The 15,983-nt window shown below is 42.8% G+C and overlaps 1 long non-coding RNA gene across 2 annotated transcripts in view; it reads left to right on the top strand.

Moving 5' to 3' along the window:
* Window positions 1–4,155: 4,155 nt before the first annotated feature.
* Window positions 4,156–15,983, top strand: part of LOC124988264 (uncharacterized) — a 41,769-nt gene continuing 29,941 nt past the window's right edge. For both annotated transcript variants that reach the window (XR_007109400.1, XR_007109401.1), the window contains exons 1-3: window positions 4,156–4,527; window positions 4,800–4,882; window positions 8,683–8,774. This is a non-coding gene — a long non-coding RNA (uncharacterized LOC124988264). The remainder of the gene's footprint in view (window positions 4,528–4,799; window positions 4,883–8,682; window positions 8,775–15,983) is intronic.

Below are 15,983 nucleotides of genomic sequence, written 5' to 3' on the forward strand. Positions count from 1 at the left end.
TGCTAAGTTACTGAGGCTGACTTTGAACTCAAGATCCTCCTACCTCAGCCTCCTGAGCTACGGGGATTACAGGTGTGCGCCACCTCGCTTGGCTTTCTTTGCCTATTTTGAAAGCGAGGACCAGATTCTATGCATTTTACTTCATTTATTTATTGATTTTGTGTTACTGGGGGTTGAACCCAGGACCTCCCACACATATGGCAACTGCTCTTCCCCTGAGCTACACTCCCAACCCTTTTTCTATTTTATTTTGTGACAGGGTCTCACTGACCTGGAACTTGTGATCCTCCTGCCTCTGCCTCCTGAGTCACTGTAATTATAGGGGTGCACCACCATGCCTGGTGATTCTATGGGTTTTAGCAAAATGGTTGCACCCAGGTGTTTAACCCCATTCTTTGGAAAAGGTCAATGTCAATCAACATGGAGCATAGAGCAGAGGCTAGAAAACCCCACTGAGCTATTGAAACACTTCAGTAAGAATATTTTCTTGGTGTTTTATTTTTTCCCCCATTCAGCAAGATATAAGGGTAATGCAAAATTTCAGGACAATTATTCTCCTCCACCCTCTTTCCCCATTACAAATTATAGCTTAGTATTTGATCATACACGCTGAGGTTCACAGCTCAACAGTGCCACTTATAAGGAAGGTGTTATTTAAAATATAGGGCAATAGCAATTGGGCATTAGTAAAAATGCAGTCCTTTCTGTGTGAGAGTAATAATAAAAATAACAGCAGCAGAGTAATAATAAAAATAACAGCAGCAACCATGTATCAAATACTTGGTTCAATTCTAGGCAGGGCACTAAGTACACATTTTCTCATTGGTGGCTTGATCTTCCTATATCCTGATAAGAGAGAACCTATGCCTATCATTCTAACTTGGACCTCATTCTGGTGAGAAAGGCCCATCTCCCATCTCTACACAGACAGGTGCAGTAATTTGCTCAGGGTCTCAAAGCTCATTTGTGTTCCCAACCATTTTTGAACTCTGCCACCGGTCCCTGTTCTAAACCCATTTTGGTCTCTGCCATTGGTCAGGGTCCACTGATCCTGTGACAGTTTCTTGGCTCTGAGTCCTCATTTAAATTCTTGTCTGCTTTCTCTTGTGGCCATCAACACATCTCCAAAGCCATTTGTGGAGATGGAACTGAGCTTCTCTGCAAAATCTAAGCATATTGCTCTCAAAATATGCATGTGACCAGTGCCATGCACACATCTTTGTACAGTGGGACAGCGCAGGTGTGGCAGATGTAGACCCACATTCTGCTTTTTCATGGACTGGATTCCCCCTTTGCTTCTCTAGAACTGTGCCAAAGGCCCAATTGCAATTCCCAGGCTTTTCCATGAATCGATTCAGCCATCCGAATTAGGCCAATGATTATTTCTCAGGTTTCTCTTGCTCCCTGATGAATGTTAATGCTTGCAGAGTGTATAAGAATAACAAAAATGGCCTAAGTTCCAATAAGGGACTAGAACCTTCACTTTTCCTCCCTCAAGGACAGTTGACATGGTTGCTGTAAGATGAGAACTCTGTTCCAGCATCACAGGGAGAGAATCGGGGGTGCAGCATTTGTGACTTGTGGGAAGGCTGTAGCTGATGGCTTGTCCCAGGATCTTAACTCACTGTACCTTGTGGTCAAGCTATAGGATACTGACAATCAGCTTTTAGAAAAGGTACATCTAGGGCTGGGGAGATAGCTCAGTTGGTAGAGTGCTTGCTTTAAAAGCACTAAGGCCCTGGGTTCGATCCCCAGCACCGCAAAAAAAAAAAAAAAAAGAAAAGAAAAGAAAAAAAAACTGTATATAGAAAAGGTACATCTTACCAGGCATGGTGGCACATGCCTGTAATCCCAGCACTCAGGAGGTTGAGGCAGAAGGATCACAAGTTCAAGGCCAGCTTCAACAAAAGTGAGGTGCTAAGCAATTCTCTAAATAAAATACAAAATAGGGCTGGGGATGTGGCTCAATGGCTGAGTGTCCCTGAGTTCAATCCCCAGTACTAAAAAAAGAAAGCATACATCTTGGCATCACTAGCATAGATGAAGTTTCTCCAAGGTGCATGCTCCCAGTGGTGTCTGTATTGGGGCCAAGCAAGTGGGTACTGACCTGCTGCCTTCTGTGAGACTTCTGGGGCTCAGTCCCTCCACTTCCATTCTGAAGGGAAGAAAACACTCAGTTCAGGGATACCTCCTCTAACAGGCAGAATTTGCAAACCGATCAGGGATGTTCATTGGCTGCTGATTTCCTGCTGCATGTCAGGAGCCAAGCTAAAGAGAAAAGGGCAGTATCTGTGCCCAGCACTAGTCCAGAAGTGCTGTGGTTCTGAGAACATCTGGAGGGCGATTCCAAGCACCACAGACTTTGGTTTGGACCACCTGGCGTTTGTAGGTTGCTCCATGGTCACTTCGTAGTGAACCATATCTGAGTTGAGTGAGCTCTTCTGGATTACTATAGATTGTGGTAGATCAAATCCACTTCTCGAGGCTGCTGCTGATTCAGATAGACTTTTTTGGGTGGGGGTGGTACTGGGAATTGAACTCAGGGGCACTCAATCACCTTGCCACATCCCCAGCCCTATTTTGTATTTTATTTAGAGACAGGGTCTCACTGAATTGCTTAGCACCTTGCTTTTGCTGGGGCTGGCTTTGGACTTGCGATCCTCCTGAGCCACTGGGATTAAAGGCATGCACCACCGCCCCTGGCCAGATAGACTTTTACCCCTTCTACGGGGTAGAAGCCGTGATCAGTGGAATCTGCTTATCATTTGCTTTGCTGCCATGCCCTGATGCTCACGTAGGGAGAGAGTGGATCCGCCAAGGCTCGGCTCTGGCTTGAGTGACCGAGTTCCCAAGAGACTCAATGTTTGAGCGATGTACCCTTCACAGACCTCTCAGGGGCAGAGCCTTCCAAAAGCTATTTTTTGTGTTCTAAAGCTCCACAGGCCAGCACATTTCTAGAAGCATTGGAAGTGCCTAAAGGCTGATGGTTGCTAATATCTGTATTAATATCCACATCCCCACCAAAATCCCATTTCTATGGAAATTTCCATTAGTACATGTCTCAGGGTAAAACGGGTGGGACCCTGGGGTCGATGGGACCCCTAGGCAGCTGTGTCACTCTGCTCATGGGGAGTTGGCAGGCAAGCCCAGCGCTCAGTGCGGACAGTGGTTTAAAATCTTTTAAAATAATGAATTGGCTAATCATTCCAATTGGATGGTTTGGCTATACAGCTCCCTGAGCTAGGTAATAAGACTGAACTGACTTCCCGCGGCACAGGTCTATGGAAAGACCCACCCAGGAGACACCTCTGTCCCCCTCTACTCTCAAGCAACGCTGGAAGACACTTTATTAAGTTCATTTCACAAAGTTAGTTCCTTCCTGTTCTTTACCCAGTAGTTTTTTTCCTTCTTTTGCCTGATTTTTGTTACCAGTATTAAAGATGCTAACTGCTCTTTTTCAGGAGGGATTTAACTAAATTTTAAAAATACTAATATCTGTTTTTACTGGCTCTAAACTTTTCTTCTTTTCCAAGTCTGGATTTTTCAGTTCTTTCCTTTAACCTTCTCTCTAAAAACCTCCCCTGCGTAACTGGTGACAAGAAGAATAACATTATAATATATACCTTGTGTGTTATGTTGTAGTTCTTTTCCCTAATTTTGGCTTTCATTTGATTTTAAAGAACACTTCAGCCCCGAATCTTCATCATGTTGGCTTAGGATCAGACTTCCTCAATAAGATTCCAAAGCACAAGAAATAAATGGATGGAATTGGAGAATATCATGTTAAGTGAAATAAGCCAATCCCAAAAAACCAAAGGCCAAATGTTTTCCCTGATAAGTGGAGAATGATATATAATGGGGGTGGGAGGTGGGATATGAGAGAATAATGGGGGAACTTTAGAATATGTATAAGGAAATGAGAGGAAGGGGGTATGAAAAATGGTGGAATGAGACAGACATCATTACCCTATGTACATGTATGATTACATGAATGGTATGAATCTACATCGTGTTCAACCATAGAAATGAAATTATGTAACCCATTTGTGTACAATGAATTAAAATGCAGTCTGTAAAAAATTAAAAGCTAAATAAAAATAATAATAAAAAAATTTTTAAAAAGAGAACACTTTAATACTCCATGGATCAGTTACTATTTGCCTCTCTCTTCATCTCTCGTCAGTTTTTCTCTTTACTTAGTATTCTTGGAGAAAGCTGAGTCCATCTCACCAGACCAGGTGAATGGTTCTCCCAATTTGGAGGGACTGAGATTGGGCAGACTACAGGAAGTCATTTCAATGATTTGTGTTAGGTTGAATCACATGGAAGTGTCTATGTTGAGTTTTCTCTCTTTCTTTCAGTACTAGGGATTGAACCCAGGAATATTCTACCTCTGAGCTACATCCCTATCCTTTTAAATTTTTTAAAACTGTTAAAATTTTGAGACAGGGTCTCACTAAGCTGCTCACACCGGCATAGAACTTGTGATTGTCCAGCTTCAGCCGCCTGAGTAGCTGGGATTCTCAGGTATGTGCCACTGAACTCAGCCCGGGCATTTCTTTTTCTTTTCTACTTTCTTTCTTTCTTTTTAGCCATAAAAGTAACTTCCTATGGTTTGGACTAGTTAGTGGGAGTTTGGAGCTCATAAGAGTGAATCACAATCCTCCTGGCACCACGCTCAGACAGAGGGAATAAAAGTGACTTCCCTCTCTCATAGACTGCATTCGAGCTTAATACCACATTTTCTAGAGATGGAAAAGTTCATATTTATTTCACAACATCTTCATTATTCCATTTAGTCCTCACACCAATTCCATGATGGAGGAATGAAGATTCCCATTTCACAGATCTGGACACCGAGGCACAGAGAGACCAAGGGAAGGTAGGTCAGGTTTTCTCTATTCCCTGTACTTTTCCTGTCACCCCATACTGCCTTACTGCCTCTCACCATTTAGAAGCAATTCTTTTTTTTTTTTTTGAGGTACTGGGGATCGAACTCAGGGCCTTGTGCTTGCGAGGCAAGCACTCTACCAGCTGAGCTATCTCCCCAGCCCTAGAAGCTATTCTTGATATTCCTTTCCAACTGATTTTTCTGGAAGCAAGTGTATGCAAATTATTAATCACCTGGTTTTCACCATGTTCTAATTACCCAAAATATGGCAGTGAGCCTCAGCCTCCCTGAAGAGAAGGGTGTTATAGGGACCGTGCTGTTTATTCATCGATCTGTGTTCCTCCATTTCTTCAAGTAGAAATGCACTGACATTATAAACCCCATTTAGAGTTATAGGCAAATGGTCAATTTGTATGTATTGAAAACAAACTGGGAAGCCAGAGCACTCATGGATTTTGCTTTTAGATGCCGCCCAATAGAATCTAAGAGGTTAAGTTAATCTGACAGATACTTAATGAAGTACATAATCATTATTGTGTTGCACTGTAATTAGGCATAAACGGGAAGCAATTCACAGAAGTGACTGTAATTGCTGTGACTTTCCATAGGCAAACCAAATTTTTAGGCTTTCTTTGTTAGTGTTGAGTTTCCCAAGGACCATAACAGGTTCCAGTGTGGACCATGTCCCCTGACTCCATACACCATCATCACACACCAGTCCAGGGATGTGCAGCTGTCCCCTCAGTAGTGAGGGCTTCCCGTGCTCCCCTCCCCCATCCCTCATCTAAGCTAGCTCCCCTGGGGTCTCTCTGTGCTGCTCCACCGTTCAGCTCCAAACTCTCACCCTGAAGGGGTCCAAAAGCAGCAGGTGAAGCGCTGCTTTACCCTCCTCTTGGATGCCCTGGATGCTGAAGGCTCAAAGTGTCTAATGGGTTCCAATGTTGTGGATGGGAATGGTCCCAGGGGGTCAAGGTGAAGGAGGATGAAGCACAGCTTGAGGCAGGAGATGGGTGGCTTAGACCCAGGTTTCTGGCTCAGAGTGATCAGCTTGTTGCAAGTGACCCTATCCTATTTGCTTAACCAAGGGGAATTTATTAGTTGCCAGAACTGGATTGTTGCTGGTGGATCCAAGTGCTTGGGATGACACTGGGAGTCTGTCTCTCTTAACTTGCTTCCTTAATCTTCAGCAGACTTCTACACAGTGGGAAGATGGCCAACAGCAGTTCCCCGATTAAATTGACCACCTTAGAAACTATAGAAGGCCAGCTCCTCTTTTTCGAAAGTTCCAGCAATGTTCTCGAGATCAACTCTGGGTGACTGATATGGTTTGCCTGACTCTTTCCCTACTTAAGCAGGGAGGCCATAGGAATGTGAGGCTCCAGTGGCCAGGCCTGTCCCAGGGCAGCTGTTAGAGCTGGAGGTGCGTTCGTTCTCATAGGACCACACAGACTTGTGGGAAGGCTCTAGTTGGGCAATACTGAGTTACAAAAGGAAACGGGAATTTGAGTGTTCACAACACAGAGAAATGATAAATGTTTGAGGTGATGGATATGCCAGTTACCCTCATCTGATCATTATGCATTATATGTATTGGAATGTCATACTGTACCTCATAGATATGTACAATTACTATGTATCAATTAAAAATCAAAATATATTATTAAAAATCAGGGACAGAGAATACCATTCAAAAAGGCCAGAAAGAAGGAATCCAGAAGACTGAAGACAGAAGACAGAGACAATTTCTCAAATTTACAAATATCAGCCCATGTGACTGGACACAGAAGCTGCAAAACTCATCTTAGTGGAAATTCGATTGTATTGCATGTGTTTACCATTGATCTTTTTGCTTTTAAAGCTTCTTGGTTTATTGAATAGAAAATTTAAGTACTTAGCACTTATTCTTGTTTGAGGACTCTCAATAGTCTGAATAAAATCCTGGTCAAGTTAGGTCATAATTCTAACTAGTGAGAATTCAAGATAAAATATGCTACAAGAGAAATTCATTGACTCTGAGCAGCATCAAGAGCCTTGGCATTTCTTAATGCAGTTCAACTTTATTTTCTTTTGTGATATAATCTATATTTTGCTAAACAGGACTTAAAGTATCTTGAACTTTATTCCAAAAGAGAGTGAAGCAGTTCAAGTAACAGTATTACTTGATGGTTAAGTGGCAGAACTTCAGGTTTACCTGCTACTTGAAGACACACTGAAAATTATACATTGTGCCCCCCTCAGTGTGCCATCATCTTAATTGCACACTGAATGACCAGCGTTTGGGAGGCTGGTCCTCATGGCTACCTAGCTCCTTGATGTGATCCCATAGGTCTTACCACTTAAGATATTCTGAAGATTTCCCCATGAGGGTCAGTAATATGAGGCCCAACAAGTCACACTGCAGTTTCAAGTATTTTTATGACATTCACTCTTCAATACGAGTGTTCCAATGAACATGAACATGGGTCAAACAGTATTCTAAAAACATTAATAAGGAGAATCAGTATCACACAAAGTTGTCCTAAACACCCTGTAACTGATAAAAAAAAAAAGTGATATTAAGGTCATATCTGGATCATTTGGTTCTGATATAACAAGTAGAATCATAGGAAAGTGCCTGGAATGGGTTCAGATAGAATAATGATGCATATAAGGCAGGCATGGAGAAAAGATTTTTTTATGTGTTTCATAAAGCATACCAAAATCTATAACTTTTTCATTAACTCCAGGGTTTTTTGTTTGTGTATGTGTGTGTGTGTGTGTGTGTGTGTGTGTGTGTTTTTCTAGTACTGGGGATTGAACCCAGGAGCATCTACCACTGAAGTACATCCCCAGTCCTTTTTATTTTTTATTTTGTAACAGTATCTCATCAAGCTGCCCAGGCTGACCTTGAACTTGTGACCATTCTGCCTCAGCTCCCCAGTAGCTGGGATAACAGATGTGCACCACTGCCTCTGGCTAACTCCCAGTTATTAATTGGGTGAAAGAAGGAAAAGTTTTACTATATATCTGGGAATCAAAGACTATAAAAGCTAGAAGGTACTGGTTATATTCACAGACAAAAGTAACCATTTCCTGAACATTTAGGCTTTCCTCACAGAATTCATGGCTTTTATTGTGTTCACACTTGCACATGAACACAGGCAGGATAGAAATGAAACCACTGTCTATTATACATTAAATGAGCACCATCTACCTGCCGACCCCCCCCCCACATACAAAACTCAGTGCACCTGTTTTAGGCCCCTACTTTTTAGATGCTCTCCGTGTCTGACAGCTTTATCAGTACCAACCATCTATGTTTCTGAAGCTAATTGGTCTTAAAAAGAAGACTTTTCCATGGCCACCACTGGCTACAGTGAAGATCTCTGTAGTGACCTCTCCAGGCTAATCCACCATGGTGGCCTGGAGATAGACTCTGGCGGGATGGACCCTTTGTCCTACTACTTCATTGCCTTTTATGACAAATCAACAGGAGAGAGTGATAGCAACAGAATGAGGGTAGAGGCCCTTGAGACTATGAGTGAGGCATCTGAAATCAGGTAGGATTGGGTAGGATCAGGGCTTTGCTCATGAATGGACTGGTGGCATGTTTGTCCAAGGTGAGTCACCCTTGCCCCGCCCTGAGTCAACGCCAGTAGCTCCCACCCTCCCCTCTTCTGGCTTGCCGCCCGTCAACTCAAAGTATAAAATGTTTCTCTAGTTATGGATCGCCAGGTGATTTGGGCTGGGAATTGACCCAAACAATCCTTGAACTTGACCTTGTATTCTTTTTTTTTTTTTTTTTGGCATAGCAAAAAAGAAAAAGGTATAGGTATACCCCTAAATTGTGCACCATGTGAGATCAGGCAGTCTCCAGTCAACTGACTTTCCAGGAACCTGAAAGGTAAGAAGGTAAAATCTCTCTGACCCTTCTTGTGTGATAATCAGACTTTGGTGCAAATGATTTGGGCAACATGCTGAATCCATTAAAAGAAGCACAGATTCTGGAGCTGACTGTTGAGAACCAGGTTGGAAATGAAAATTTAATTGCTACTAGGACCTATTTTTCTGATATTAGTGAGTGTTCTTGTGTATGTTTGCATCAGCTCCAGGATTGGCATGGGATTTACTGAGAAGCAGGAAATTATAGAATTAAAATATTCTTGAAGTCAGGATGAGGGACCAAGAAGCACATATGTGGTAGACAAGATAGAATGCAGAGGGAGAACTGTTTTTAGCCAAGATGTCACTTCCTGTTTCATGCACGGATGCATATCTAGTCTAATCCTTTCCCTCCATTTATTTCTATATTTTTAAATTACATTGAAGTTTAAGGGTTTGACTTAAAAGACATCTTTGTGCTTTACGCCACAGCTTTGGCAACAGATCGTTTCTGTGTCTGTGACAGGGTGGGGCATATTTCTGTGATACCTCTGCTGTAGGAGACAGTAACAAGGGATCATCTCATATTCGAACCCCAGGGCCACTCTCTCACTTACTCTGAATTTCTCCAACTGATTGAAAAGCATACGTGACATACACTCCCTTTTTGAAAATCAAGTTATAATTAAATCCAGGAAATCTCTCTCATGACTGGAGCCAGCAGGTTTTGAGTCTGATATTTGTTCTTACAACAGCCAATAGCTATAGATTATGTGCTGCTGCCCCAGGCAGGACCAGTTAGGGTGATTATGAAATGTTTGTTCTGTCTGCTGTTTATTTTGTTTGGTGAAAATGAAAGCTGGCCAGTAAAGAGGAGTTGCTTGGAATACAGATTTAAGCATTTTCTTACAAAACTCAAACCCAACTATTTTCAGAGAGGGCTAAGGTTAGTTCCATATTGTGCCAACAAATAAGAAACCATCGCTAAGCATTTAAGAATAGGTAAACACAAAGGGCTTGGGAGGGGGAGATGTCTAGTGGGAGCCAGTGTGAAGCTCAGATTTAACAGCTTCATCAAAGGGAATGTGTTAAATGCTCATTAACTGAATTTACAAATGATTCCCAACTGGGAGGTGTTGCAAACAACAGAAGACGACCACACAGGTGCATGCGCACACACACACACACACACACACACACACACACACTAATTACATGCATGCATGCACACAAAACAGAAAATGCAGTACCATTCTGTTTGGAAAACTGATCCAAGATTAAGTAATCTTAAATACAGACATCCAAAGAGAGTGTTGATAGAGAGTTAATATGGAATTAAGGCAACTCAAGAAGAGCAAGTTTCCATCTCTGGTGAAGGTTTTGGAGTACTGCAAGGGAGACCTGGCAGAGGTAGCAGGGGGTGTGAAGAACCTCAGGTATTCTGAAAAAAATCTGAAATACACCCAGAGGAGAGACCATGGGTCACTGGGCAGCAGCAGAGGTGGAACTGTGGTGGGAGAACATGTGATAGTAGCACGTAACCAGATTCTAAGTATTGCTATCAAAATCCTCAATCTTCCAAGGTTTCAGGAGGCATTGACCCATCCCACCATATGGATCTCGAAGGAAGAGGGAGGATTACACTAGATCAGTTGGCACCCCCATCACCCCTCCCATCCTAGGGAGACATCAGGAAGACTCTTGGACATATTGTTTTGGATTCTGCAAAGCCACCTTGAGGAAAAAGGAGTGCATTCCAATTCTTGGTCTCATCCCGATGCCATTAGAGACCCCAGGGTGGCAGTAGACCTCCACTCAGGTCCTGTCTCTCAAATCTGAGCCTGTGGGCTTTGCAGGCTCTCAGGCAGCACACTGTGGTCCAGCAGAGCATGCAGAGAGCAGGCAGGGCGGACAGAGGCTGGGTGACCGGACCCCTGGCTTGTAGCTCTGCCTCTTCTGCTGAGTATGTGTGACACTGGGCAAGTCTCTGAACCTCTCTGGGTTATGGCTCCCAAATTTGCTTAGGGATTTATTATGGCCTGAACTGTGTCCCTTCCAAATGTATATGGTGAAGTCCTGATCCCCAGTACCTCAGTATGTGATTGTGGGTGGAGTGGGGTCTTTATATAGGTGATTAAAATGAAGTCTTTAGGGTGGGTCCTAATCCAATATGACTGGTATCCTTATAAAAAGACAGGGGCTGGTGTGGTGGCACAAGCTTGTAATCCCAGCGAGTCAGAGACTGAGGCAGGAGGATCTCAGGTTCAAATCCTGCCTCAGCAACTTATTGAGGCCCTAAGCAACTCGGCAAGTAATAAAATATAAAAGGAGGCTGGGGATATGGCTCAGTGGTTAAACGCCCCTGGGTTCAATCCCTGGTACTCCCCACCAAATAAATAAATAAAAATAAAAATAAAGAGACCAAGACTTTGACATACCTAGAGAGAAGACCATGTGAGGACATGGGGAGAAGGTGGCCTCAGAAGGAACAACCCTATTTATTGACCCTTTGATCTTGGACTTCCAGCTTCTGAGGACAGTGAGAAATAAATTTCTGTTGTTTAAATCACCCAGGTTGTGGGTTTTGTTTTTTTTTTTTTTTTGAGGTGCTGGGGATTGAACCCAGAGCCTTGTGCTTGCAAGGCAGGCACTCTACAAATTGAGTTATCTCCTGAGCCCCAGGTTGTGGTTTTCTGCTACAGCTGCCTTGTCTGTCAATACTGGATTCTTATTGAAGGGTCCATGAATTGGCTTCAAGAAGGTCTCAAATCCTTTGATGCTTGGAAACATTTTGTGTAGATAGACATGTGCATACATTTTAGAGAAAGAATATTCTTTGGGAAAGACATAGTTTTAGAGATATTCCTGATTCACAAAAGTTAATAAGCATCAACTAGATTATCACTGGAGTTACTTCCATAGTCAAACTTCAACCCTTACAAATATAATCCCTTCAACCTCTAGCATACATGAGCAACCTGAGATTATGGGACTTCAGAAAGAAACTGAGCCACCTGCTCATCATAGACCACGAAACCTATAATCCAGACATCTGGCCACCTTAATTATGTGCGTGTTTGTACTGAAAACTGGTTTGTACTGAAAACTGGTGGATCATTTGTTTAGGACATAGTAAAAGTAAGTGCAGAACTGTAGGTTTGATTGCTTAGACCATTTCAGATTCACCTGAAAAGTGCAGAAAGGGGGAAAACAGTCTTCCACTGGCACTCCCAATGGGACACTACTCAGACATCTTTTAGATGTTTGTTTTGAAACCCAAGGAAAACTGTGAAAAAGAGAAATATATAGCTTCTCACTGCTTTTGAAATAACAGCAAGTATGACATCAATTTGTCCCCAGCAAGATCTTGTCAAGAGTTGTCTTGCTGACATCCTGGAAAATGGCTTTTCTTGGGCCCCAAACACCCAGAGGCTACATGGCAGGGTAATGCCCCATAACACATAGGGTGCTGGGTGCTCCTCTTGGTTAACCTATGGCACAACCATAGCAGTGGATGGAATTAGCTTCATCCTTGCTTTTCAAGGGGAGAAATGGGACTAGAAATGGCCAGGGAACTTTCCTTAAGCCTCTGATGTCAAGTGTCAGAGCTTGGACTTAAGTGTAGGCAGGCCCCTAAAGACTCAAGTCTTTCCATTTTACTCTGTCTTGTTCTATGGCTCAAAAACTGTGCCTGATTCCCCTTTCCCTTTCTCTTGTTCTCCCATATTTCCTCCCTTCTTTTTTTCTCCTTTTTCCTTTTCTTTCTTTCCTCCCTCCCTCCCTTCCTTCCTTCTTTCCTTTTCTTTTTTCTTCTCTTTTTCTTTTCTTTTCCTCTCCTCTCCTCTCCTCCCCTCCCCTCCCCTCCCTTTCTCTCTCTCTCTCTCCCTCTCTCTCTCTTCTTTCCAGTGGTAGGGATCAAATCCAGGCATCATACATGCTGGGCAAATGATCTACCAGAGACCCACAATCCCAGTCTCTCTTTTATTTTCTAAGATAAAGACTTTATATCCTTGAAGTTTTGTTGCTTTAAAAAAACCTCAGAATAAAAATTCAGAATAATGGCTGCCTTTGGAATTGAGGGGGTGGGATGAAATGGGGAGATGTACGGAGTGACTTCCACCATACAGATAATAAGTTTCTAAACTGGATGAGGATATGCACTAGTTGGTTTATTCATTTAATCTGAAAAGTCTGATATTAAATATTAAGCAAACTTTTCAACAACCTATCTAAAAAAAGATTTACTTAGCCTGAAATATGTTCATATCACTGGACTGAGTAGCTTTATTTCTGGACTTTATTGAGGGGAAATAATCTGAAATGAAGACAAAGATTTGTATGCCAAAATTTCATCATATCATTATTTCTTACCTAAAAAATTTTGCACTAATTTAAAAGTCCAACAAAGAAGGATAATTGGGCAAATTATGTTGCTTTTATGAGCTGGAACATTACACAGACTTCAAAAAAAAAATGCTTACAAAGAGTTTTTAATGATATGAGGACATGCATTTGATAAAATTTTAAGTGGAAAATCAGGATATGAAATTATGCATAAAATAAGGTTTCAAAGCTCTGGAAAAGACTTTGAAAAAAGGCAGAAAGGAAATATGACAAATAATGGATGTTTTTGGGTTCCACAATTATGGCCCTTTTGTTCTTCTAAGATTTTTTTTTTTCCAGTGCTGGGGTCAAATTCAGGGCCTTGTGCATAGTAGGCAAGATCTTCTGAACTACACCACTGTCCCTTTTAAGATTTAATTTTTATATATGAGAGCATGTACTGCTTTTATAAAATGGAAAAAAATTTCAAAAAATAGTCTGCCTAGTGGTTTTTATCCTCACACATTTTCTGGTAGGTTCCTAAACTGGTGACTAGGATGACTTTAGAGTCTTGGCCTGAAGTGGCTGATGTGCTGCTGCTAAGAGACACCAGGAGGGTCACGGGTGGCCATCTGAGGGCTGCTGATCCCTCCTGGTACTTACTGCTCACCTCACATCTTAAAGATGTAAATAAAATTTCTCCCCAGACAGCTCGGAGTATTTCTTGTCTTGCCCCATCTGAGGATGCGGTAAGCCCCTCGCTGGCTCAGGAGACCCAGGCAGACACACGTGCTTCTGACCAAGTGGGCAGCACTCCTGTTCTTCCCTCCATGTGATGCCAGACTACGAGGCTTCTCTCACGTGTATGCATGTGCGTGCACACCACACACCACACACACACACACACACCACACACACCACACACACACCACACACACACCACACACACCACACACCACACACACACCACACACACCACACACACACCACACACACACACACACACACACACACACCACACCACACACCACACACCACACACACCACACACACACACCACACACAGAGCAACCCTGCCTACACTCCACCTGGCCTGAGCCCCGTGGAAGGAAGGCAGGTGGCAGGAGTCTGTGGCAGCTGTTTCAAAGCCCAGGTGGTGTCAGGCAGGCAGTCACAGCTGCAGGGGGAGGTTGGGGAGGGGAGAGGAAGAGGAAGGAGCTGACTGGCAGCCATCTTTTCTTCTTCAGGTTCTGCTCCTCTTTGTTTAGTCCGCTCAGTCACACAAGGGGAAAGTATTTGACTAGTTTAATCAGTGGCTGATGTGTCTCGGGATGAGGAAACCCTGGCTTCACTGTAAGCACATAAGCAGCCTGCTGGGGCCAACCTGGGTGAGACTGGCAAGCAGTTGCTGAGGGACCTCTCCTGGTCCCCTCCTGGGGTGCCGTTCTTGCCCCAGGTGCTCTCTGGATGCACCTCCTGGTGTGTCTTCTCTGGCAGACAAATGAGTGGTTTAGAACTGGGGCTGCGACCAGATGGGGCAGCAGGGATGAGTGAACATGGGGTCCGGGGCGAGGCTTGGACTGCAGATAGGAGAGGGGACATCCAGGTCCGACTCCGCCCCCAGCTATCTTGAACAAACATCTTTATCTGTGTGTATGTCTGTATATGTACACACACACACACACACACACACACACACACACTTTATCATCAACACTTAAAAAGCAACCCTTTCATTAAGTCAAGCAAGTGCTCAGGTGTTATTCCCCTTCCTCTCCCCTGTATGTAATTCTCTACCCCACCCCACCTTCCCCGACACAACTATTTTAATTCTTTCCGATTTTGTTGTTGTTGTTGTCAGCTTGCAGTACTGGGGATGGAGCCCAGGGGCACTTACCATTGCATAACATCTCCAGCTCTTTATTTTGAGACAGGGTCTTGCTAAGTCGCGGAGGCTAACCTTGAATTTGCGATCCTCTTGTCTCAGCCTCCTAAGCAGCTGGATTATAAGCGTGTGCCACCACTCCTGGCTATCGATTCATTTTTTTTGAAAGGATGGATTGTTGAATGGATGAACATGATCTTATTTAATTCTCAAAGCAACCCAATTATAACTCTAATTATCCTTTTGTAAAAGGTTAGGAAACAAGTCACAGAAACCTGGGACTTCATTTCCCAGGGGACTGTCTTTTCTAGGAAGCGATTTTTTTTTCATATAATCTGAGAATTATTCATAATAATAACCCTGGTAACCTATGTTGACAGGGGCTAACAAGAAAGTTGAGTTGGTCTTGCTATTAGTCCAGATTATCCAGCATTTACTCAACGAATATTATAGAGTGTCCAGTACATGCTGGTTAGAGGCACTACGTTGGTAAGAGTTTATATTCATTATATCTCTTCCTATTCTCACGAAAGCTCTGCCAGGCATCTTCCTTAATAAGGCCCCAAAAACACAAGAAATAAAACCAAGAATCAATAAGTGGGATACCATCAAATGAGAAAAGCTTCTGCCCAGCAAAGGAAATAATTAAGAGCATGAAGAGAGAGACTAGAGAAAGGGAGAAAATCTTTGCCAGCTACTCCTCCAATAGGGGATTAATATCCAGAATATACAAAGAACTCAAATAACTTGGCACCAAAACAAAAACAAAAAATCCAATTAATAAATGGGCAAAAGAACTAAACAAAAACTTCTCAAAAGAAGAAACACAACTGGCCAACAAATACATGAAAAAAAAAAATTCAACATCTCTAGCAGCCAGAAAAATGTAAACCGATACTGCACTAAGATTTTATCTTATTCCAGTCAAAATGGCTATTATCAAGAAAACAAACAATAATATATCCTGGCCACTATGTGGGTGAAAATGAACACTTGTACATTGTTGGTAGAACTGCAGATTAG

Source organism: Sciurus carolinensis, chromosome 7 (assembly GCF_902686445.1).
Source record: "Sciurus carolinensis chromosome 7, mSciCar1.2, whole genome shotgun sequence".
NCBI lineage: Eukaryota > Metazoa > Chordata > Mammalia > Rodentia > Sciuridae > Sciurus > Sciurus carolinensis.